We start from the raw sequence: 22,084 nt of genomic DNA, 5'->3' as shown, positions 1-22,084 counted from the left end.
TGATGGTTCTTCATGAATAATTTACATCAGTTTCACCAATGAGAGGGACAAAGCTGACATTGTAGTTCAGGAGGAGAGAGATTGTGAAATAATTAATGGGATGATGATAGTGAGAGAGGAGATACTAATGTGTTTATCATCTTTGAAAGTGGAGAAATTCCCAGGCCCGGGTGAAATGTATCCCAGGATGCGAAGGGAAGCAAGGGAAGAAATAGCAGAGACTCTGACCATTATTTTCCAATCCTCTCTGGCTACAGGTGTGGTGTGGGAGGACTGGAGGACGGACCACATTGTACCGTTGTTTGAAAAGGGAGGAAAGGATAGACTGAGTCATTACTGGCCAGTCAGTCTAACCTCAGTGGCAGAGGAATTGTTGGAAATAATTCTGAGAGAAATTATAATCATCAATTGAGCGAGACACAGTTCGATCAAGGATAGTCAACGTGGATTTGTTAAGGGAAGTTCGTGGCTGACTAACATGATTGAATTACCTGAGGAAGTAATGAGGAGGGTTGATGAGGATAGCGAGTTTGATGTACTCTACACGGATTTTAGCTCGCCTTTGGATGTGACAGAAAATTAAACACTCAAGGTATCCAAGGAAAAGTTGGACCCAAATTGATTCAGTGACAGGAAGCAAAGGGTTATGGTTGATAGGTGTTTTTATGACTGGAAGACTGTTTGCAGAGTGGGGTTGGGGGGGGGGGGGGGGGTGGATTCCACAGGGCTCAGTAATGGGGTCCCTTGCTGTTTGTGCTACATATCAATAATTTAGATTTAAATATAGGGGCGTAATTTGCAGGTCCTACAAAAGTTGACAGTGTGGTTGACAGTGAGGAGGGAAACTGTAGACTGCAAGAAATTAGTAATGAGCAGATGGCCAGGAAAGTGGTGAATGGAATTCAATCCAGAGAAGTGTGAAGTGATGCATTCAGGGGAGACAAATAAGGCAAGGGGAATACACAGTAAATGGGAGGGTTCTGAGAAGTGTAAAGGAACAGCGGGACCTTGGAGTGTATAGAACACAGATCCCTGAAGGTAACAGGGAAGGTAGATAAGCTAATTAAGAAGGGTTATTTGACATTATTAGCCCAACTATAGAATATAAGAAGCAGGCAGCTTATGCTAGAACGTTATACAACAACGTTATCCAAAGATGTGCGGGTTAGGTTGATTGGCCAGGTTAAAATTGCCCCTGAGATGCATAGGTTAGAGGGATTAGTGGGTAAATATGTGGGGGTAGAGCCTGGGTGGGATTGTGGTCGGTGCAGACTCGATGGGCCGAATGGCCTCCTTCTGCACTGTAGGGGTTCTATGATTTCTATGATTTCTATGAATAGTTAGACAACAGCTGGAGTACTTCATACTGATCTGGTCACCACAATACAGCAAGGATGTGACCACACGAGAGAGAGCACAGACGTGATTTATTTACCAAACTGTTGTCAGCAATGGGGAATTTTAGCGATGAGGAAAGATTGGACAGGCTGGGGTTAGAACAGAGGAGAGTGAGGGGAGATTTGTTTAAGGTTTATAAAGTTATGAGGGGCTTGGATAGAGTGGATGGGAAGAAACAATTTCCATCAGCAGAGAGATCAATAACAAGAGGTGGAGATTTAAAATAATTTGCGGGAGCATTGAGAGAGGAGTTGAGGAGCAATGTTTTCTCCTTAGGGGTCTGAAACTCACTGTCTGAAAGAGTGTGGGAGTCAGTAACCCTATTTTAAACAAACACCCGGGTAGGGACTTGAAGTAAACAATAGGGTTGCAGAGCAAGAGCTGGAAGGTAGGGTTAGAGTGAATAACACTTCCTAGCAGTCACTCGGTGTTTGCGTACTGTCATGACCCATGCTGATGTTATCTGTGAGGGTGTCTCAACGCGAGACACCAGACTGACGTGGTGTATAATATTGTTTTTAAACGGTGTGACAAGTCATGTGAAACCACCCGTGAGAATAAGCAGTCCAGTCGTAGTGTAAAAATTACTAAAGACTACTTATGAAATGAAAGAAAAGACAAAGGCACATTACCCTTGAATAATAAACACACACACAGTTTTATCTCGATATTATCCCTCGTTCCAAACTATATCTATGATACCTGAACTCAGTAAGACTTTCCTGTTCCCAAAACAACATCCACCTTAAACAAATCTATAAATCAAATCCAGTTCAGCCAAGATATTTAAACTGACTGCCTTTACGAAGGTTTCTGCATTAACCTAGCTGTAAGACTTTGAAAAGGACCTTTGCTGTTAGCTGTTAAACTGGCCTTTTCAGTGAGATGCTTTCCTGGAGTCAAGACATCCACCACCACCACGCACCCCCCCCCAAATCCCCCCCGCAATCCCCCCCCCCCAATCCCCCCCGCAATCCCCCCCCCCCAATCCCCCCCCCCCAAATCCCCCCCGCAATCCCCCCCCCCAATCCCCCCCCGCAATCCCCCCCCCCAATCCCCCCCCAATTCCCCCCCCAATACCCCCCCAATCCCCCCCCAATCCCCCCCAATCCCCCCCAATCCCCCCCCAATCCCCCCCAATCCCCCCCCAATCCCCCCCCAATTCCCCCCCCAATACCCCCCCCAATCGCCCCCCCAATCCCCCCCCCAATACCCCCCCCAATCCCCCCCCAATCCCCCCCCAATCCCTCCCCCATTCCCTCCCCCCCAATCCCCCCATCCCCTCCCCCTCCCTCCTCCCCCCCCAATCCCCCCCTCCCTCCCCCCCCCCCCCCCAATCTCCCCCCCCCCCCCCCCCCCCCCCCCCCCATCCCCGGCCTCTCTCTCGCCTTCTGAACACCTTTGAGGATGAAAAACCTCTTGATCACCTTTGTTGCCTCCCACGAGAGTGATAGAGACTCAGAGGGGTTTCACGGTCCTCCAACCTTTGTATTCCCTTTTGAGTTCCTTGACGTTCTCTGGGACCGAAACAGTTTCATATTCAGCTTCCATTTCCCCCCGTCACCCGTAGGTGACAGTCGGACAGGAGGCAGCGTTCGGAGAAGAACACCAGCTTGATGTTGATGAACCTGACTATGAGGGCACGGACAAACAGGGAGTCAATCCTGGGACAGACAGACCCGTCTGGCTACGCTCCATCTGCAGGGTTGCTGAAGATCTCATGCAGCTTTGCATCCTTTACTGTTTCCCTCAACAGTGTGGATGCTGCGTCCAGTCTGCTGTGGGCCCTGCCCGAACGTCCAGCTGCATCAATGATGCAGTTGAAGTCACCGCCCAGTATGACGGGCCTGGAAGTGGCCAGCAGCAGTGAAGGGATGCCAGCTGCTCACCACTCTGGGATAGGGCATACGCGTTAATTAATTAACGGGAGTGGAGCATTCTTGTAGAGTACTTCTGCAATGAAGAGGCGCCTGCCCACCACCTCCTTAACTTTGGAGATGGTGAAGTTGCACCCCAACCCCGCCCCCTGCAGCAGAAAGGTGCGCTCTCGCACACTCCTATAGAAACAGCAGCTCAGCTCTGACCTTGGCAGGGGAATCCAAGGTAGCCACACATCGCAGAGTAGACTTAACAATATGCATCTTAATGGAAAGTGTTACCACATGCTGAGATTCTACCTGTCCCCGGTTTTACAAAGGATGGGTCTGGCCATGCCGCCACAGAAGCAGCAAGTAGCTGAACTATGCAGTATCACCTGTTCCTTGTGGAAGCATTTATGCAGCGGAACACTTTTGACCACAAGTCCATCAGGCTGTGGTGTGCTTGGAATGTCCTAGAGGCCCGATGGGAAAAGGGGATGGTGAATCCTGTCAGATGGTTCCCTGAGCAGACTGTTAGTCATTTGGCAGAATGCTTCATCACCAGAACTTTCAAGCAAGCACCAAGACTTAGCTTGGCTGATGGTGAGACCCTTCCTACACACCTGGAGACTCACCCCATCCGCACATTACCCTCGAGGCAACTGTGGTGGGGAAGAGACTGTTCTCCACCTCCTCGGGGAATGTGCCTTTGGAAAGAAGGTCTGGAGAGAGATGAGGTGGTTTTTGTTGAGTATGTCCCGAGCAGCCCCGTGACACAGGACTCTCTGCTCTACATTTGATTTATTTATTATTGTCACGTGTATTGGGATATAGCACAAGAAGTATTGTTTCTTGCGTGCTATACAGACAAAGCATACTGTTCATAGAGTAATTAGGGGAGAAGGAAAGGAGAGAATGCAGAATGTAGTGTTACAGTCATAGCTAGGATGTAGAGAAAGATCAACTTAATGCAAGGTACGTCCATTCAAAAGTCTGAAAGCAGCAGGGAAGAAGCTGTTCTTGAGTCAGTTGCTACGTGACCTCAGACTTTTGTATCTTTTTCCCGAAGGAAGTAGGTGGAAGAGAGAATGTCCAGGGTCCGTGGGGTCCTTAATTACGCTGGCTGCTTTGCCGAGGCAGTGGGAAGTGTAGACAGAGTCAATAGATGGGAGGCTGGTTTGCGTGATGGATTGGGCTACATTCACGACCTTTTGTAGTTTCTTGCGGTCTTGGGCAGAGCAGGAGCCATACCAAGCTGTGATACAACCAGAAAGAATGCTTTCTATGGTGCATCTGTAAAAGTTGGTGAGAGTCATAGCTGACATGCCAAATTTCCTTTGTCTTCTGAGAAAGTAGAGTGGGCTTTCTTAACTATAGTGTCGGCATGGGGAGACAGGACAGGTTGTTGGCGATCTGGACACTTAGAAACTTGAAGCTCTCAACCATTTCCATTTCATCACCGTTGATGTAGACGGTGCATGTTCTCACCTACGCTTCCTGAAGTCGATGACAATCTCCATTTTACTGACATTGAGGGAGAGATTATTGTCATGGCACCAATTCATCAGATTCTCTATCTCTTTCTTGTATTCCGTCTGCAATCCGACCCCCTATAGTGGTGTCATCAGCAAACTTGAAAATGGAGTTGGAGGGGAATTTGGCCGCACATTCATAAGTGTATAAGGAGTACAGTAAGGGGCTGAGGGCACAGTCTTGTGGGGCAACAGTTTTGAGGATAATCATGGAGGAGGCATCATTGCCTATCCTGACTGACTGCAGTCTGTGGGTTAGGAAGTCTAGGATCCAGTCGCAGAGGGAGGAACCGAGCCCTAGGCCACAGAGTTTGAAGATGAGTTTCGTAGGAATAATGGTGTTGAAGGCTGAGCTGTAGTCAGTCAATAAATAGGAGTCTGACATAACTGTCATTGTTATCGAGGTGTTCCAGGATTGAGAGTAGGGCTGGGGAGATGGTGTCTGCTGTGGACCTGTTGTGGCGGTCGGCGAACTGTAGTGGATCCAGGCAATTTGGGAGGCCGGAATTGATTTGTGCCACAGCTAACCTTTTGAAGCATCATAATGATGGATGTCAGAGTCTCCAGGTGATAGTCATTGAAGCATGCTGCCTGAATTTTCTTTGGTACAGGGATGATGGTCATCTTCTTGAAGCAGATAGGGACCTCAGTTCGGTATTAGGAGAGGTTAAAGATGTCTGCAAATACCCCCTGCCAGCTGGTCCGTGCAGGATCTGAGTGCTTGTCCAGATACCCCATCTGGACCAGTTGCTTTCCTTGGGTTAACTTTCAAGAAGGCTGAACTGTCGTTTGCAATGGTGACCTCGGATACAGGTTCGTCTGAAGTTCCTGGGATGGAGGGCGTGCTCTCGCTGACCTCTTGCTCAAAACGAGCATTGAGCTCATCGGGGAGGGGTGCATTGTTGCCGGCGATTCTACACATCTTCACCTTGTGGCCTGTTATGTCGTATAGACCTTGCCATAGTTGGCGGGGGTCCGCGTGGCTAGCTTAGGACTCTAGCTTGGTCTGGTACTGCCTTTTGGCACCTTGGTTCTCTGTAGATCGTATCTGGAGTTCTTGTATAGGTCACACCCACCTGACTTGAATGCCTCAGACCTGGACTTCAGCAAGTAGTGGATATCCCTGTTCACCCATGGTTTCCAGTTGGGAAACAAATGGATTTGCTTTTTTGGCAGACAGTTTTCTACGCACTTGCTAATGAAGTCTGTTACTGTAGTGATGTATTCATTCAGGTTGGCCGCTGAGTTTTTAAGGATTGACCAGTCCCCGACTTTAAGCAGACCCAGAGGAGATCATCCGCTTCCTCAGCACAACATTGCATGACTTTCATTATCAGATTCTCCCACTTTGTTTTTTGCTTGTAAGCCGGGAGCTGGAGCACAGCCGTGTGACCTGATTTGCCAAAGTGTGGACGGGCGATAGAGCGGTAGGCATGTTTGATGTTTACAGGCTGTTCCCAGGGACACACTCCAAGCCAAACATCAACTGCTGCTGGAGGGATGCACTAAAGCTTGGGGCAGCCGCCCCAGAGGTGCAATGGGGGAACGATTGCTGTCTAAGACCTTTCAACAAGAGTGAACTGAGGGGAGGGGAATTGTTTAGAGCCCCTCGGGCTGTATGACTCACATTGAATGTATACAGTGAATATTACATCTATCACAATTGTATTGAAGCACCTCAGAGTGAAACATGTTCTATTTAGAAAACCCAAATACATTGGTACCATTTGTAATGACCATTTTGAAATGTCTGTAATGCATCTTTGACTGTATTGAAGCACCTCTCTGTGTTTCTGTCAGTGTCTCCCTCTGTGTTTCGTTCAGTGTCTCTCTCTGTGTTTCTTTCAGCGTCTCTCTCTGTGTTCCTGTCAGTGTCTCTCTGTTTCTGTCAGTGTCTCTTTCTCTCTCTCTGAGTTTCTGTCAGTGTCTCTCTCTCTCTCTGTTCCTGTCAGTGTCTCTCTCTCTCTCTAATCCTGTCAGTGTATCTCTCTCTCTCTCTCTCTGTTTCTGTCAGTGTCTCTCTCTCTCTCTCTCTCTGTTCCTGTCAGTATCTCTCTGTTTCTGTCAGTGTCTCTCTCTCTCTCTAATCCTGTCAGTGTATCTCTCTCTCTCTCTCTCTGTTTCTGTCAGTATCTCTCTCTCTCTCTGTATTCCTGTCAGTATCTCTCTCTCTCTCTGTATTCCTGTCAGTATCTCTCTCTCTCTCTCTCTGTTTCTGTCAGTGTCTCTCTCTCTCTCTCTCTCTGTTCCTGTCAGTATCTCTCTGTTTCTGTCAGTATCTCTCTCTCTCTCTCTGTTTCTGTCAGTATCTCTCTCTCTCTCTGTATTCCTGTCAGTATCTCTCTCTCTCTCTCTCTGTTTCTGTCAATATCTCTCTGTTTCTGTCAGTGTCTCTCTCTCTCTCTCTGTATTCCTGTCAATACCTCTCTCTCTCTCTCTGTATTCCTGTCAGTGTCTCTCTCTCTCTCCCTCTTTGGGTGTCAGTGTTTCTATGTTTCTGTTTGCGTCTCTCTCTCTCTGTTCCTGTCAATATCTCTCTGTTTCTGTCAGTGTCTCTCTCTCTCTCTCTGTATTCCTGTCAATACCTCTCTCTCTCTCTCTCTCTGTATTCCTGTCAGTGTCTCTCTCTCTCTCTGTTTCTGTTAGTCTCTCTCACTCTCTCTTCATGTCAGTATCTCTATGTTTCTGTCAGCGTCTCTCTCTCTGTTCCTGTCAATATCTCTCTGTTTCTCTGTTTCTGTCAGTGTCTCTCGCTCTCTGTTTCTGTGTTTCTGTCAGTGTCTCTCTCTCTCTCTGTTTCTGTGTTTCTGTCAGTGTCTCTCTCTCTCTGTTTCTGTGTTTCTGTCAGTGTCTCTCTCTCTCTCTGTTTCTGTGTTTCTGTCAGTGTCTCTCTCTCTCTGTTTCTGTGTTTCTGTCAGTGTCTCTCGCTCTCTCTCTGTTTCTCTGTTTCTGTCAGTGTCTCTCGCTCTCTGTTTCTGTGTTTCTGTCAGTGTCTCTCTCTCTCTCTGTTTCTGTGTTTCTGTCAGTGTCTCTCTCTCTCTGTTTCTGTGTTTCTGTCAGTGTCTCTCTCTCTCTCTCTGTTTCTGTGTTTCTGTCAGTGTCTCTCGCTCTCTCTCTGTTTCTGTGTTTCTGTCAGTGTCTCTCGCTCTCTCTCTGTTTCTGTGTTTCAAAGAACAAAAAACAAAGAACAAAGAACAATACAGCACAGGAACAGGCCCTTCGGCCCTCCAAGCCCGTGCCGCTCCCTGGTCCAAACTAGACCATTCTTTTGTATCCCTCCATTCCCACTCCGTTCATGTGGCTATCTGGATAAGTCTTAAACGTTCCCAGTGTGTCCGCCTCCACCACCTTGCCCGGCAGCGCATTCCAGGCCCCCACCACCCTCTGTGTAAAATACATCCTCCTGATATCCGTGTTAAACATCCCCCCCCTCACCTTGAACCTATGACCCGTCGTGAACGTCACCACCGACCTGGGAAAAAGCTTCCCACCGTTCACCCTATCTATGCCTTTCATAATTTTATACAGCTCTATTAGGTCACCCCTCATCCTCCGTCTTTCCTGTCAGTGTCTCTCGCTCTCTCTCTCTGTTTCGGTCAGCTTCTCCACTGTTACTGGAAATTGTCGTTCTTTATCCCTTTAGTTCCAAGGTGGATTAGCCTATGTTGAAATTGATTTGTTGCAGTTTTACCCAGCCAATTTGAATCGTCACCATCTCTTTGTGATCCTCTGCTTCCATCTACGCCGTTTACAGTACTGCCCATCTTTGAGGTATTGGCAACATTTGGATAAATGACTTTCTATGCAATCACTGGAGTCATTAATAAACATCACGATAAATAGCTGAGGCCCCAGCACCTAAACCCTTGTGGGACCTTCAGCCAATTAGAGTACGTAGCCATTATCTCTGCTCTCTATCCGCAGTCTCTCAACCAACTTGTCTTCCATTCCTTGAGCACCAACTCTAGCTAATAGTCTGAGGGACATTAACAAATTCCTCCTGGAAGTTCACATTAATAACTTCCAGAGACATTTCCAGTCTCCACTGTTATTCACTTCAGATTCACTCAGATTGGGCAGGTATGTCCGAACATTTCCAAATCTGTGCTGCTTCAGCTGAGAATGTTTCACTTCTGCCTTAATTATAGACTCTAGAATTTTCCACATAACAGATGTGAGATTAACAGCTTTATAATTCCCTGGTTTCTCTCACCCACCCTCATTAATTAGCAAAGTAACAGGTGGATCATGAAGTAACAGACTTAGATTCGCTCTCTGTGTTCCAGTCAGTGTCTCTCTGTGTCTCTGTCAGTGTCGCTCTGTGTCTCTGTCAGTGTCTCTCTGTGTCTCTGTCAGTGTCTCTCCATGTGTCTCTGTCAGTATCTCTCTGTGTTTCTGTCAGTGTCTCTCTGTGTCTCTGTCAGTGTCTCTCCATGTGTTTCTGTCAGTGTCTCTCTGTGTCTCTGTCAGTATCTCTCTGTGTTTCTGTCAGTGTCTCTCTGTGTCTCTGTCAGTGTCTCTCCATGTGTTTCTGTCAGTGTCTCTCTGTGTCTCTGTCAGTATCTCTCTGTGTTTCTGTCAGTGTCTCTCTGTGTTTCTGTCAGTATCTCTCTGTGTTTCTGTCAGTGTCTCTCTGTGTTTCTGTCAGTGTCTCTCTGTGTTTCTGTCAGTGTCTCTCTGTGTTCCTGTCAGTGTCTCTCTGTGTTTCTGTCAGTATCTCTCTGTGTCTCTGTCAGTGTCTCTCTGTGTTTCTGTCAGTGTCTATCTGTGTTCCTGTCAGTGTCTATCTGTGTTTCTGTCGGTGTCTCTCTGTGTTTCTGTCAGTATCTCTCTGTGTTTCTGTCAGTGTCTCTCTGTGTTTCTGTCAGTATCTCTCTGTGTTTCTGTCAGTGTCTCTCTGTGTTTCTGTCAGTATCTCTCTGTGTTCCTGTCGGTGTCTCTCTGTGTTTCTGTCAGTATCTCTCTGTGTTTCTGTCAGTGTCTCTCTGTGTTGCTGTCAGTGTCTCTCTGTGTTTCTGTCAGTGTCTCTCTGTGTTTCTGTCAGTGTCTCTGTGTCTCTGTCAGTGTCTCTCTGTTCTCTGTCAGTCTCTCCTCTCTGTGTCTCTGTCAGTGTGTCTCTGTGTTGCTGTCAGTATCTCTCTGTGTCTCTGTCAGTGTCTCTTTGTGTCTCTGCAGGGTGTGATCTTACAACCTTGTCCCACATGTTGTTTGGTAAGGCGAGTTGCTATGGTTGCGTGCAAAGCGACAGTTCAGAAACGAGCCTGGTTTCTTGCCGGTTCTGGCCTTACGTCGGCTATCTCTGAGCGTGATCAGCTTCACGCAACGTTAATTTTCATGCATTTGAATGCTTTTCGATATAACTGGCGAGTGCGGCACGCAATCGTCCCCCTCGCTTACGTTAACCACCGTGTCTGTGAGATGCCACGCCAGCGAGAATTACAGCCGCTCTCTAAGTGAGTTTCAGGCGCAGCAGTGAGGAAGGCAAGCGAGGAGGTGAGTAGCACTGAGCACCAACCCCCGGGGTGCGGGGTGGGTGGGGGTGGGGGTCTCAGCTGCAGCCATGGTGCGGGGTGGGGTGGGTGGGGAGCTTGCATGGCTGCAGGGGTTGGGGGCGATGTGGGGGGGTGGGCGGGGGGGCGTCTCAGCTGCAGCCATGGTGCGGGGTGGGGTGGGTGGGGAGCTTGCATGGCTGCAGGGGTTGGGGGCGATGTGGGGGGGTGGGCGGGGGGGGCGTCTCAGCTGCAGCCATGGTGCGGGGTGGGGTGGGTGGGGAGCTTGCATGGCTGCAGGGGTTGGGGGTGGCTCATACCGGTCTGGGGATCCTGCAGTCGGGGTTCACTGCTGGCTTGAGGCTCGTGTTGCACGCATTCCTCCTGAACGACCCCTGAGGGGTTCCAAATGAGGTCGACCTCCAATCCTACTGATGTCGCTATGGTTACCCTGCCCTCTATCTGCTGGACAGGCTGTGTGTGGTTTATCGCTGACTTCCCACCCCAGGCCCCCACTAACAGAACAAGCTGCAGCTGTGGCTCCAATCACGGGAGCTCGGCTGGTGCTAACGCGGCTCCTCACTCTGCATGGACTCTGCAGTGCCGCCCTCGATGGGAACCCATCTCGTGCTAGTCACAAGGTGCCCCTCCCCTGTCTGTCTGAACTGTTAGCCATTCCTGGAAGCCAGTGCACCTGATATCCAGGTGGGTGCACCCATGTCAATGCTTCTGGGGTTTCCAATGGGGAGGCCCACACCACCACAACCCGTATGGTCTCCATGCCCCCCATGGTGAAGGTGCAGTGACGGCCGCCAACCTGTCAAGATGGCACGTGGCATTGGGAATGGTGTCGGGTTGCCATTGTCCACATTCCTGTGGGCACAGGTTGCTGGGAGGGTGTGCGGGTCCCGGGATGGATAACCTCATGGACTGTCTGTCTCTCTCTCTCTCTTCCCCCCCCCAGGGGAAGAAAATGTCCCTCCTCTCCTCAACTGCCTCCAACAGATGGCCCAGCTCTCCCTCCGTGAACCTTGGGACACTTCTGGGTGCCATCTTCCAGGTGTGACTGCCTGTGTCCATCGTTAGTGCTTATATGCCGTTCTCCATTGTTAACGATGTACAGCAGTAGCCACTTTGGGCGAGTCACGTGCCCAGAGGGTCTGGTGACAAGAATCCCATCGAGGCTCGAGGATTGCTGTAGAATTGGGATGCGCGGCTCACCGAGAAAGCAGCGGCATTGAGTCTCGTTTTCTCGATTGTTCAGCACTTAGAATTTCTTTCGTAAGATCACGTCCTAAATGTCTCTCTGTGTTTCTGTCAGTGTCTCTCTCTCTCTGTGTTCCTATCAGCGTCTCTCCCTGTGTTCCTGCCAGTGTCTCTCTGTGTTTCTGTCATTGTCTCTCTCTCTCTCTGTGTTTCTGTCGGTGTCTCTCTCTCTCTCTGTGTTCCTGTCAGAGTCTCTCTCTGTGTTCCTTCCTGGCAGTGTCTCACTCTGTGTTTCTGTCATTATCTCCCTCTGTTTCTGTCAGTGTCTCTCTCTCTCTCTGTTCCTGCCTGGCAGTGTCTCTCTCTGCGTTTCTGTCAGTGTCTCTCTCTTTGTTTCAGTCAGTGTCTCTCTCTGTGTTCCTTCCTGTCAGTGTCTCGCTGTGTCTCTGTCAGTGTCTCTCTCTCTGTGTTTCTGTCATTATCTCTCTCTGTGTTCCTGTCAGTGTCTCTCCCTGTGTTCCTATCAGTGTCTCTCTCTCTGTGTTCCTATCAGTTTCTCTCCCTGTGTTCCGATCAGTGTCTCTCTCTGTGTCTCTGTCAGTGTCTCTCTCTCTGTGTTTCTGTCATTATCTCTCTCTGTGTTCCTGTCAGTGTCTCTCCCTGTGTTCCTATCAGTGTCTCTCTCTCTGTGTTCCTATCAGTTTCTCTCCCTGTGTTCCGATCCGTGTCTCTCTCTGTGTTTCTGTCAGTGTCTCTCTCTGTGGACCCGGCAGTGTCTCTATCACTGTGTTTCTGTCAGTAGCTCTTTCTATGTTTCTGTCAGTATCTCTTTCTGTGTTTCTGTCACTGTCTCTCACTATGTTCCTATCAGTGTCTCTCTCTCTCTGTGTTCCTGCTAGTGTCTCTCTCTCTCTCTCTGTGTTCCTATCAGTGTCTCTCTCTCTGTGTTCCTGTCAGTCTCTCTTTCTCTGTGTCTCTGTCAGTGTCTCTCTGTGTTTCTGTCATTATCTCTCTCTGTTTCTGTCAGTGTCTCTCTCTGTGTTCCTGCCAGGGTCTCTCTCTCTGTGTTCCTGTCACTGTCTCTCTCTGTGTGTTCCTGTCACTGTCTCTCTCTCTCTCTGTGTTCCTGTCACTGTCTCTCTCTCTCTGTGTTCCTGTCACTGTCTCTCTCTGTGTGTTCCTGTCACTGTCTCTCTCTCTCTCTGTGTTCCTGTCACTGTCTCTCTCTCTCTATGTGTTCCTGTCACTGTCTCTCTCTCTCTCTGTGTGTTCCTGTCACTGTCTCTCTCTGTGTGTTCCTGTCACTGTCTCTCTTTCTCTCTCTGTGTTCCTGTCACTGTCTCTCTCTGTGTGTTCCTGTCACTGTCTCTCTTTCTCTCTCTGTGTTCCTGTCACTGTCTCTCTCTCTCTCTCTGTGTTCCTGTCAGTGTCTCTGTGTGTTCCTGTCACTGTCTCTCTCTCTCTGTGTTCCTGTCACTGTCTCTCTCTCTCTCTCTCTCTGTGTTCCTGTCACTGTCTCTCTCTGTGTGTTCCTGTCACTGTCTCTCTCTCTCTCTCTGTGTTCCTGTCAGTGACTCTCTCTCTGTGTTCCTGTCAGTGTCTCTCTCTCTGTGTTCCTGTCACTGTCTCTCTCTCTCTCTCTCTCTCTGTGTTCCTATCAGTGTCTCTCTCTCTCTGTGTTCCTGTCAGTGTCTCTCTCTCTCTGTGTTCCTATCAGTGTCTCTCTCTCTCTCTCTGTGTTCCTGTCAGTGTCTCTCTCTCTCTCTCTCTGTGTTCCTGTCAGTGACTCTCTCTCTGTGTTCCTGTCAGTGTCTCTCTCTGTGTTCCTGTCAGTGTCTCTCTCTCTCTCTGTGTTCCTGTCACTGTCTCTCTCTCTCTCTCTGTGTTCCTGTCAGTGTCTCTCTCTCTCTGTGTTCCTGTCACTGTCTCTCTCTCTGTGTTCCTGTCAGTGTCTCTCTCTCTCTCTGTGTTCCTGTCACTGTCTCTCTCTCTCTCTGTGTTCCTGTCAGTGTCTCTCTCTCTCTCTGTGTTCCTGTCAGTGTCTCTCTCTCTCTCTGTGTTCCTGTCAGTGTCTCTCTCTCTCTCTCTGTTCCTGTCAGTGTCTCTCTCTGTGTTCCTGTCACTGTCTCTCTCTCTGTGTTCCTGTCAGTGTCTCTCTCTCTCTCTGTGTTCCTGTCACTGTCTCTCTCTCTCTCTGTGTTCCTGTCACTGTCTCTCTCTCTCTCTGTGTTCCTGTCAGTGTTTCTCTCTCTCTCTGTGTTCCTATCAGTGTCTCTCTCTCTCTCTGTGTTCCTATCAGTGTCTCTCTCTCTCTCTCTGTGTTCCTGTCAGTGTCTCTCTCTCTCTGTGTTCCTGTCAGTGTGTCTCTCTCTCTCTGTGTTCCTATCAGTGTCTCTCTCTCTCTCTGTGTTCCTGTCAGTGTCTCTCTCTGTGTGTTCCTGTCACTGTCTCTCTCTCTGTGTTCCTGTCACTGTCTCTCTCTCTCTCTGTGTTCCTGTCAGTGTCTCTCTCTGTGTGTTCCTGTCACTGTCTCTCTCTCTCTCCATGTGTGTTCCTGTCACTGTCTCTCTCTCTGTGTTCCTGTCACTGTCTCTCTCTCTCTCTCTCTCTGTGTTCCTATCAGTGTCTCTCTCTCTCTGTGTTCCTGTCAGTGTCTCTCTCTCTGTGTTCCTGTCACTGTCTCTCTCTCTCTCTCTGTGTTCCTATCAGTGTCTCTCTCTCTCTCTGTGTTCCTGTCAGTGTCTCTCTCCATGTGTGTTCCTGTCACTGTCTCTCTCTCTGTGTTCCTGTCACTGTCTCTCTCTCTCTCTCTCTGTGTTCCTGTCAGTGTCTCTCTCTGTGTGTTCCTGTCACTGTCTCTCTCTCTCTCCATGTGTGTTCCTGTCACTGTCTCTCTCTCTGTGTTCCTGTCACTGTCTCCCTCTCTCTCTCTCTGTGTTCCTGTCAGTGTCTCTCTCTGTGTTCCTGTCACTGTCTCTCTCTCTCTGTGTTCCTATCAGTGTCTCCCTCTCTCTGTGTTCCTGTCAGTGTCTCTCTCTCTCTGTGTTCCTATCAGTGTCTCCCCTCTCTCTGTGTTCCTATCAGTGTCTCTCTCTCTCTGTGTTCCTATCAGTGTCTCCCTCTCTCTGTGTTTCTGTAAGTGTCTCTCTCTCTCTGTGTTCCTATCAGTGTCTCTCTCTGTGTTCCTGTCACTGTCTCTCTCTCTCTCTCTCTGTGTTCCTGTCAGTGTCTCTCTCTGTGTTCCTGTCACTGTCTCTCTCTCTCTGTGTTCCTATCAGTGTCTCCCTCTCTCTGTGTTCCTGTCAGTGTCTCTCTCTCTCTCTCTCTGTGTTCCTATCAGTGTCTCTCTCTCTGTGTGTGTTGCTGTCAGTGTCTCTCTCTCTGTGTTCCTATCAGTGTCTCTCTCTCTCTGTGTTCCTGTCACTGTCTCTCTCTCTCTCTCTGTGTTCCAGTCACTGTCTCTCTCTCTCTCTGTGTGTTCCTGTCACTGTCTCTCTCTCTGTGTGTTCCTGTCACTGTCTCTCTCTCTCTCTCTCTCTCTGTGTTCCTGTCACTGTCTCTCTGTGTGTGTTCCTGTCACTGTCTCTCTCTCTGTGTTCCAGTCACTGTCTCTCTCTCTCTGTGTTCCTGTCATTGTCTCTCTCTCTCTGTGTGTGTTCCTGTCACTGTCTCTCTCTCTGTGTTCCTGTCACTGTCTCTCTCTGTGTGTTCCTGTCACTGTCTCTCTCTCTGTGTTCCTGTCAGTGTCTCTCTCTGTGTGTTCCTGTCACTATCTCTCTCTCTGTGTTCCTATCACTGTCTCTCTCTCTCTCTCTGTGTTCCTGTCACTGTCTCTCTCTCTCTCTCTCTCTGTGTTCCTGTCACTGTCTCTCTGTGTGTGTTCCTGTCACTGTCTCTCTCTGTGTGTTCCTGTCACTGTCTCTCTCTCTCTCTGTGTTCCTGTCATTGTCTCTCTCTCTCTCTCTGTGTTCCTGTCACTGTCTCTCTCTCTGTGTTCCTGTCACTGTCTCTCTCTGTGTGTTCCTGTCACTGTCTCTCTCTCTCTCTGTGTGATGCGCGTCAATAAGCACATGGAATCAAGGCTTCGGTATTGAAGGCTTTAATAAAGTAACAAGGGAACTACTAACACGAATACACCAGTTCAGACTGAAGGGGTCCTGCCGGAGCAGGGGGTCTTATACCCTGCCACCGGAGGCGGGACCCCACTGGAATGTGCCACGATAACTCTCATAACAGGTAAACACCCTAACCCAACAACATAGTACAACCCCCACAGTAATAACACCCTAGCCCAACAGTAACATGGTAACAAACCCCAGTGGTGAACCAACGATGGTTCACCACATTCACCCCTCCTTTAAGAACAAAAGGTGGCGGGGTGGACGAAAAACAGGTCATATAACAGACAATAACAGAAAAGTCACAGGATTCACAAGTCCAGACGGTCTGGAGGACCGCACCGACGCTGCGATCTCCTCAACACCGGTTGCGAAACCGGAGCAGGTGCCGATCTCTTCAAAACCGGTTGCGAAAACGGAGCAGGTGCTTGTGGTGGCGCTCTTAAAGTAACATCTGGCTGTCCCCTCAAGGACTCCCGGGCCGGCCGGCCCTGGTGCGGCGATGGTGCAGGGGATCCTGGAACGTTTGGTGGTGGTGGTGGTGATGATGATGGTGGCGCCGATCTCCGAGTCTCAGGCAAGCTGTACATGGGAGTAAAAGTGTTATGCACTGGTCCCGGTGCTGACCGCGCCACGTCTGGGGAAGTAATGAGGAGTAGTTGGTTTGTGACTGGGGGAATAGGAGCGACAGGGGTTGCTACGTCCCCTGCGGGCGCCAGGTCTCTAATGGAGACAGTGTCCTCTCGCCCGTCAGGATATGCCACATAGGCATACTGAGGGTTGGCGTGGAGGAGTTGGACCGGTTCGACCAAGGGGTCGGACTTGCGAGCCCTCACATGGCGCCGCAGAAGGACGGGTCCTGGGTACGTCAACCAGGCTGGCAATGAGGTCCCCGAGGACGACTTCCGAGGGAATGAGAACATCCTCTCGTGGGGAGTAGCATTGGTTGCCGTACACAGGAGGGAGCGGATAGCATGGAGCGCATTTGGAAGGACCTCCTGCCAACGGGAGACTGGAAGGCCCCTGGATTTCAGTGCCAGTAGGACAGCCTTCCAGACTGTAGCATTCTCCCTTTCCACCTGTCCGTTACCCCTAGGGTTGTAGCTCGTGGTTCTACTAGAGGCAATCCCGAATGAGAGCAGGAATTGCCTCAAGTCGTTGCTCATGAACGACGAGCCCCTGTCGCTATGAATGTAGCAGGGGTACCCGAACAGGGTAAAAAGTTCACTGAAAACCTTGATGACGGTGGCAGTTGACGTGTCCGCACAGGGGAAAACAAACGGAAACCGGGAATACTCGTCTATTATATTGAGAAAATAGACATTCCGGTCCGTTGAGGGAAGGGGCCCTTAAAATCCACACTCAGCCTCTCAAAAGGGCGAGTGGCCTTGACCAATTGTGCCCGGTCTGGTCGATAAAAGTGTGGTTTGCATTCTGCGCAAATCCGACAGCTTCTAGTTACTGACCTGACATCCTCCACCGAGTAGGGCAGGTTGCGGGCTTTGATGAAGTGGTAGAGTCTGGTGACTCCAGGATGACACAGATCATTGTGGAGAGCCTTCAAGCGGTCCTCCTGCATGATGGCGCATGTTCCGCGCGAGAGGGCATCCGAGGGCTCATTGAGCTTCCCTGGACGATACATAATATCGTAATTATAGGTGGAGAGCTCAATTCTCCACCGCAAGATCTTATCGTTCTTGATCTTGCCCCTCTGCGTGTTACTGAACATAAACGCCACGGATCGTTGATCCGTGATCAGGGTGAACCGCTTACCTGCCAGGTAATGGCGCCAGTGTCTGACTGCCTCCACAATGGCCTGAGCCTCCTTTTCCACCGCTGAGTGCCGAATTTCTGGGCCTTGAAGGGTGCGGGAAAAGAACGCGACGGGCCTGCCTGCCTGGTTTAGTGTGGCGGCTAGGGCGAAGTCAGATGCATCACTCTCCACCTGGAAAGGGATGGATTCATCCACCGCGTGCATCGTGGCTTTCGAGATGTCGCTCTTCAAAACCTTGAAGGCCAATTGGGCCTCCGGCGTAAGTGGGAAGGTCGTGGACTTAATGAGCGGACGAGCTTTGTCCGCGTAGTTGGGGACCCACTGTGCATAATATGAAAAGAACCCAAGGCATCTCCTCAGTGCCTTCGTGCTAGCGGGCAAGGGAAGTTCAGTGAGTGGGCGCATACGGTCTGGATCAGGGCCAATGACCCCGTTTTCCACCACGTATCCGAGGATGGCTAACCTCCGCGTACGGAATACGCACTTCTCCCTGTTATAGGTCAGATTCAGGCGAGATGCAGTGCGCAGAAAGTGTTGGAGATTCGTGTCGTGGTCCTGCTGGTCATGGCCGCAGATGGTGACGTTATCCAGGTACGGGAAGGTAGCCCGCAACCCGTTCTGGTCCACCATTCGGTCCATAGCACGCTGGAAGACCGAGACCCCATTGGTGACACCAAATGGAACCCTGAGGAATTGGTATAGACGACCATCCGCCTCAAAAGCCGTATATTGTCGGTCCTCTGGGCGGATGGGGAGTTGATGGTAGGCGGACTTAAGGTCTATGGTAGAAAACACTCGGTACTGCGCAATCTGATTGACCATATCAGAAATGCGCGGGAGAGGATACGCATCCAGCTGCGTGTATCTATTAATGGTCTGACTATAGTCGATGACCATCCGAGGTTTGTTCCCGCTTTTGACTACCACGACCTGCGCTCTCCACGGACTAGCACTGGCCTGTATGATCCCTTCCTTGAGGAGCCGCTGAACCTCAGATCTAATAAAGATCCGGTCCTCAGCGCTGTAACGCCTACTTTTAGTAGCGATGGGCTTGCAGCCAGGTACCAGATTTTTAAAAAGGGATGGTGTCGTGATCTTCAGGGTGGATAAATTGCACGCGGGGCGCTTTGGGCAATTTGGAGGCTGCGGCGGATTCCCTACTGCCAGTGAAGGGAGTGGCCCACCGTACTGTAGGATCACACTCTTCATGTGGACCATAAAGTTTAGTCCGAGGAGAATTGGCGCGCAAAGGTGAGGTAGCACAAGGAGCCTGTATTGCTCGTAAACTGTGCCCTGTACCTCAAGAGTTACCATACATCGTCCTTGGATCGGTACAGACCGGGACTGTGATGCCATGGAAATTGTCTGTTTGGCAGGGAGAACCCGGAGTCCACACCTTTTAGCAGTTTCAGGGTGTATGAAACTTTCGGTGCTCCCACTGTCAAACAGACAATTCACAGTTCTGCCACTAACCTTTACCTCCATCATAGAATGTTCCAGTCTGTAATGCCTGGTCTGATCCAGAGAGATCGACGCCACCGTTGGCCCCTGGGCGTCACTGCATGCTGCCGATGTGGATGCTGAGGACCCCTGCTGGTTGCTGCTGCATGCTGCCGATGTGGATGCTGAGGACCCCTGCTGGTCGCTCCTAGTCGTCGTGGACCATGATGGCCGCCCCCATGGATCGCACGTGGGCGAGGGCGCCAAGCGCAGCGACTCCTGGTGGTCTTCATCCTCCTCTGTCTGCCACGATGGCGCCGTCCTGAGATCGCACGTAGTCGGACCTCGTGGGTACTGCGACGCCGAAAGAGATGGTCTCCGTTCTGGAGGGTTACAAGCTGCACTGCCGTTTTTAGGTTTGGACCTGCAGACTTTGCCGTAGTGGCCTTTTTTACCGCACTGGCTGCAGATTGCCGTTCTTGCCGGACACTGTTGCCGTGGATGCTTGGCCCCTCCACAAAAATAGCATCACTGGCCACCTGGAGCTGCCGCCGTCGTCGAATCGGTCTGGGAGCGCGGGTTCGCGGGGCGAGGAGGGAGCAGAGCTTGCTCCAACCACGTTGACTGCACGTGGTCCTCGGGGTACAGCGCCAAGCTCTTCGACGCCGCCTCCAACCTCACGGCCATCCCCATTGCCTGGGTCAAGTTGAGTTTCCCCTTTTCTAGCAATTTAAGCCTGATGTACGAGGACCCTACCCCTGCTACGAACGCGTCTCGGGCGAGGTCGTACATATACTGCTCGGCGGAGACGTCCTTACAGTCGCAACCCCTGGCAAGCTGCAGGAGCTCATTGGCATAATCCTCTATGGTTTCGCCCGACTGCCGACGTCGTGTAGCGAGGAGGTAACGAGCATGTATCTCGTTGGGTGGCGTAATGTACCTATTCTTTAGGAGCTCGACGACACCCTGGTAAGTGGAAGCTGCACGAATGGCTAGGTAAATCGTGTCGCTTACCCTCGCGTGGAGGACCTGGAGTCTATCACTGTCCGTAGTGATAGCTACCGAGGCTGCCAGGTAGTCCTCGAAGCACTTCCACCAATGTTCGAACGTGTTAGCTGCACCGACCGCACGTGGGTCCAGTGTCAGACGATCCGGTTTTAGGATCTGTTCCATACTCTCTGTTTTTTTTTCTTCTTGTTGCACAGTTGTGAGTTTTCTGTTTACTTTATTAAATTGATGCGCGTCAATAAGCACATGGAATCAAGGCTTTGGTATTGAAGGCTTTAATACAGTAACAAGGGAACTACTAACACGAATACACCAGTTCAGACTGAAGGGGTCCTGCCGGAGCAGGGGGTCTTATACCCTGCCACCGGAGGCGGGACCCCACTGGAATGTGCCACGATAACTCTCATAACAGGTAAACACCCTAACCCAACAACATAGTACAACCCCCACAGTAATAACACCCTAGCCCAACAGTAACATGGTAACAAACCCCAGTGGTGAACCAACGATGGTTCACCACACTGTGTTCCTGTCACTGTCTCTCTCTCTCTCTCTCTCTCTGTGTTCCTGTCACTGTCTCTCTCTCTGTGTTCCTGTCACTGTCTCTCTCTCTCTCTCTGTGTTCCTGTCACTGTCTCTCTCTGTGTGTTCCTGTCGCTGTCTCTCTCTCCGTGTTCCTGTCACTGTCTCTCTCTCTCTCTCTGTGTTCCTGTCACTGTCTCTCTCTCTCTCTGTTCCTGTCACTGTCTCTCTCTCTCTGTGTTCCTGTCACTGTCTCTCTCTCTCTGTATTCCTGTCACTGTCTCTCTCTCTCTGTGTTCCTATCAGTGTCTCTCTCTCTCTCTGTGTGTTCCTGTCACTGTCTCTCTCTCTCTCTGTGTTCCTGTCAGTGTCTCTCTCTCTGTGTTCCTGTCAGTGTCTCTCTCTCTGTGTTCCTGTCACTGTCTCTCTCTCTCTGTGTTCCTGTCACTGTCTCTCTCTCTCTGTGTGTTCCTGTCACATTCTCTCTCTCTGTGTGTTCCTGTCACTGTCTCTCTCTCTCTGTATTCCTGTCACTGTCTCTCTCTCTCTCTCTGTGTGTTCCTATCAGTGTCTCTCTCTCTCTCTGTGTGTTCCTGTCACTGTCTCTCTCTCTCTCTGTGTTCCTGTCAGTGTCTCTCTCTCTGTGTTCCTGTCAGTGTCTCTCTCTCTGTGTTCCTGTCACTGTCTCTCTCTCTCTCTCTCTGTGTTCCTGTCAGTGTCTCTCTCTGTGTTCCTGTCACCGTCTCTCTCTCTCTGTTCCTGTCGGTGTCTCTCTCTCTGTGTTCCTGTCAGTGTCTCTCTCTCTCTCTCTGTGTTCCTGTCAGTCTCTCTCTCTCTGTGTTCCTGTCACTGCCTCTCTCTCTCTCTGTGTTCCTGTCGCTGTCTCTCACTCTCTCTCTGTGTTCCTGTCATTGTCTCCCTCTCTCTCTCTGTGTTCCTGTCACTGTCTCTCTCTGTGTGTTCCTGTCAGTGTCTCTCTCTCTCTGTGTTCCTGTCACTGTCTCTCTCTCTCTCTGTGTTCCTGTCACTGTCTCTCTCTATCTCTCTGTGTTCCTGTCACATTCTCTCTCTCTCTGTGTTCCTGTCACTGTCTCTCTCTCTCTCTCTGTGTTCCTGTCACTGTCTCTCTCTCTCTCTGTGTTCCTGTCACTGTCTCTCTCTCTCTGCGTTGCTGTCACTGTCTCTCTCTCTCTCTCTGTGTTCCTGTCACTGTCTCTCTCTGTGTTCCTGTCACTGTCTCTCTCTCTCTCTCTGTGTTCCTGTCGCTGTCTCTCTCCCTCTCTCTGTGTTCCTGTCAGTGTCTCTCTCTCTGTGTTCCTGTCATTGTCTCCCTCTCTCTCTCTGTGTTCCTGTCACTGTCTCTCTCTTTGTTCCTGTCAGTGTCTCTCTCTCTCTGTGTTCCTGTCACTGTCTCTCTCTCTCTCTCTCTCTCTGTTCCTGTCGGTGTCTCTCTCTCTGTGTTCCTGTCAGTGTCTCTCTCTCTCTCTCTGTGTTCCTGTCAGTCTCTCTCTCTCTGTGTTCCTGTCACTGTCTCTCTCTCTCTGTGTTCCTGTCAGTCTCTCTCTCTCTGTGTTCCTGTCACTGTCTCTCTCTCTCTCTCTGTGTTCCTGTCGCTGTCTCTCACTCTCTCTCTGTGTTCCTGTCAGTGTCTCTCTCTCTGTGTTCCTGTCATTGTCTCCCTCTCTCTCTCTGTGTTCCTGTCACTGTCTCTCTCTGTGTGTTCCTGTCAGTGTCTCTC

The 22,084-nt window shown here is 50.3% G+C and overlaps 1 long non-coding RNA gene across 1 annotated transcript in view; it reads left to right on the top strand.

Moving 5' to 3' along the window:
• The window catches only part of LOC144497874 (uncharacterized), a 470,708-nt gene that overhangs the window by 22,294 nt on the left and 426,330 nt on the right, over positions 1–22,084 (top strand). The window lies entirely within an intron of this gene.

Source organism: Mustelus asterias, chromosome 8, assembly GCF_964213995.1.
Source record: "Mustelus asterias chromosome 8, sMusAst1.hap1.1, whole genome shotgun sequence".
NCBI classification, from domain to species: domain Eukaryota; kingdom Metazoa; phylum Chordata; class Chondrichthyes; order Carcharhiniformes; family Triakidae; genus Mustelus; species Mustelus asterias.
Note: the sequence above shows the minus strand (reverse complement) of the source record. Positions and strands in the feature narration are given on the sequence as shown.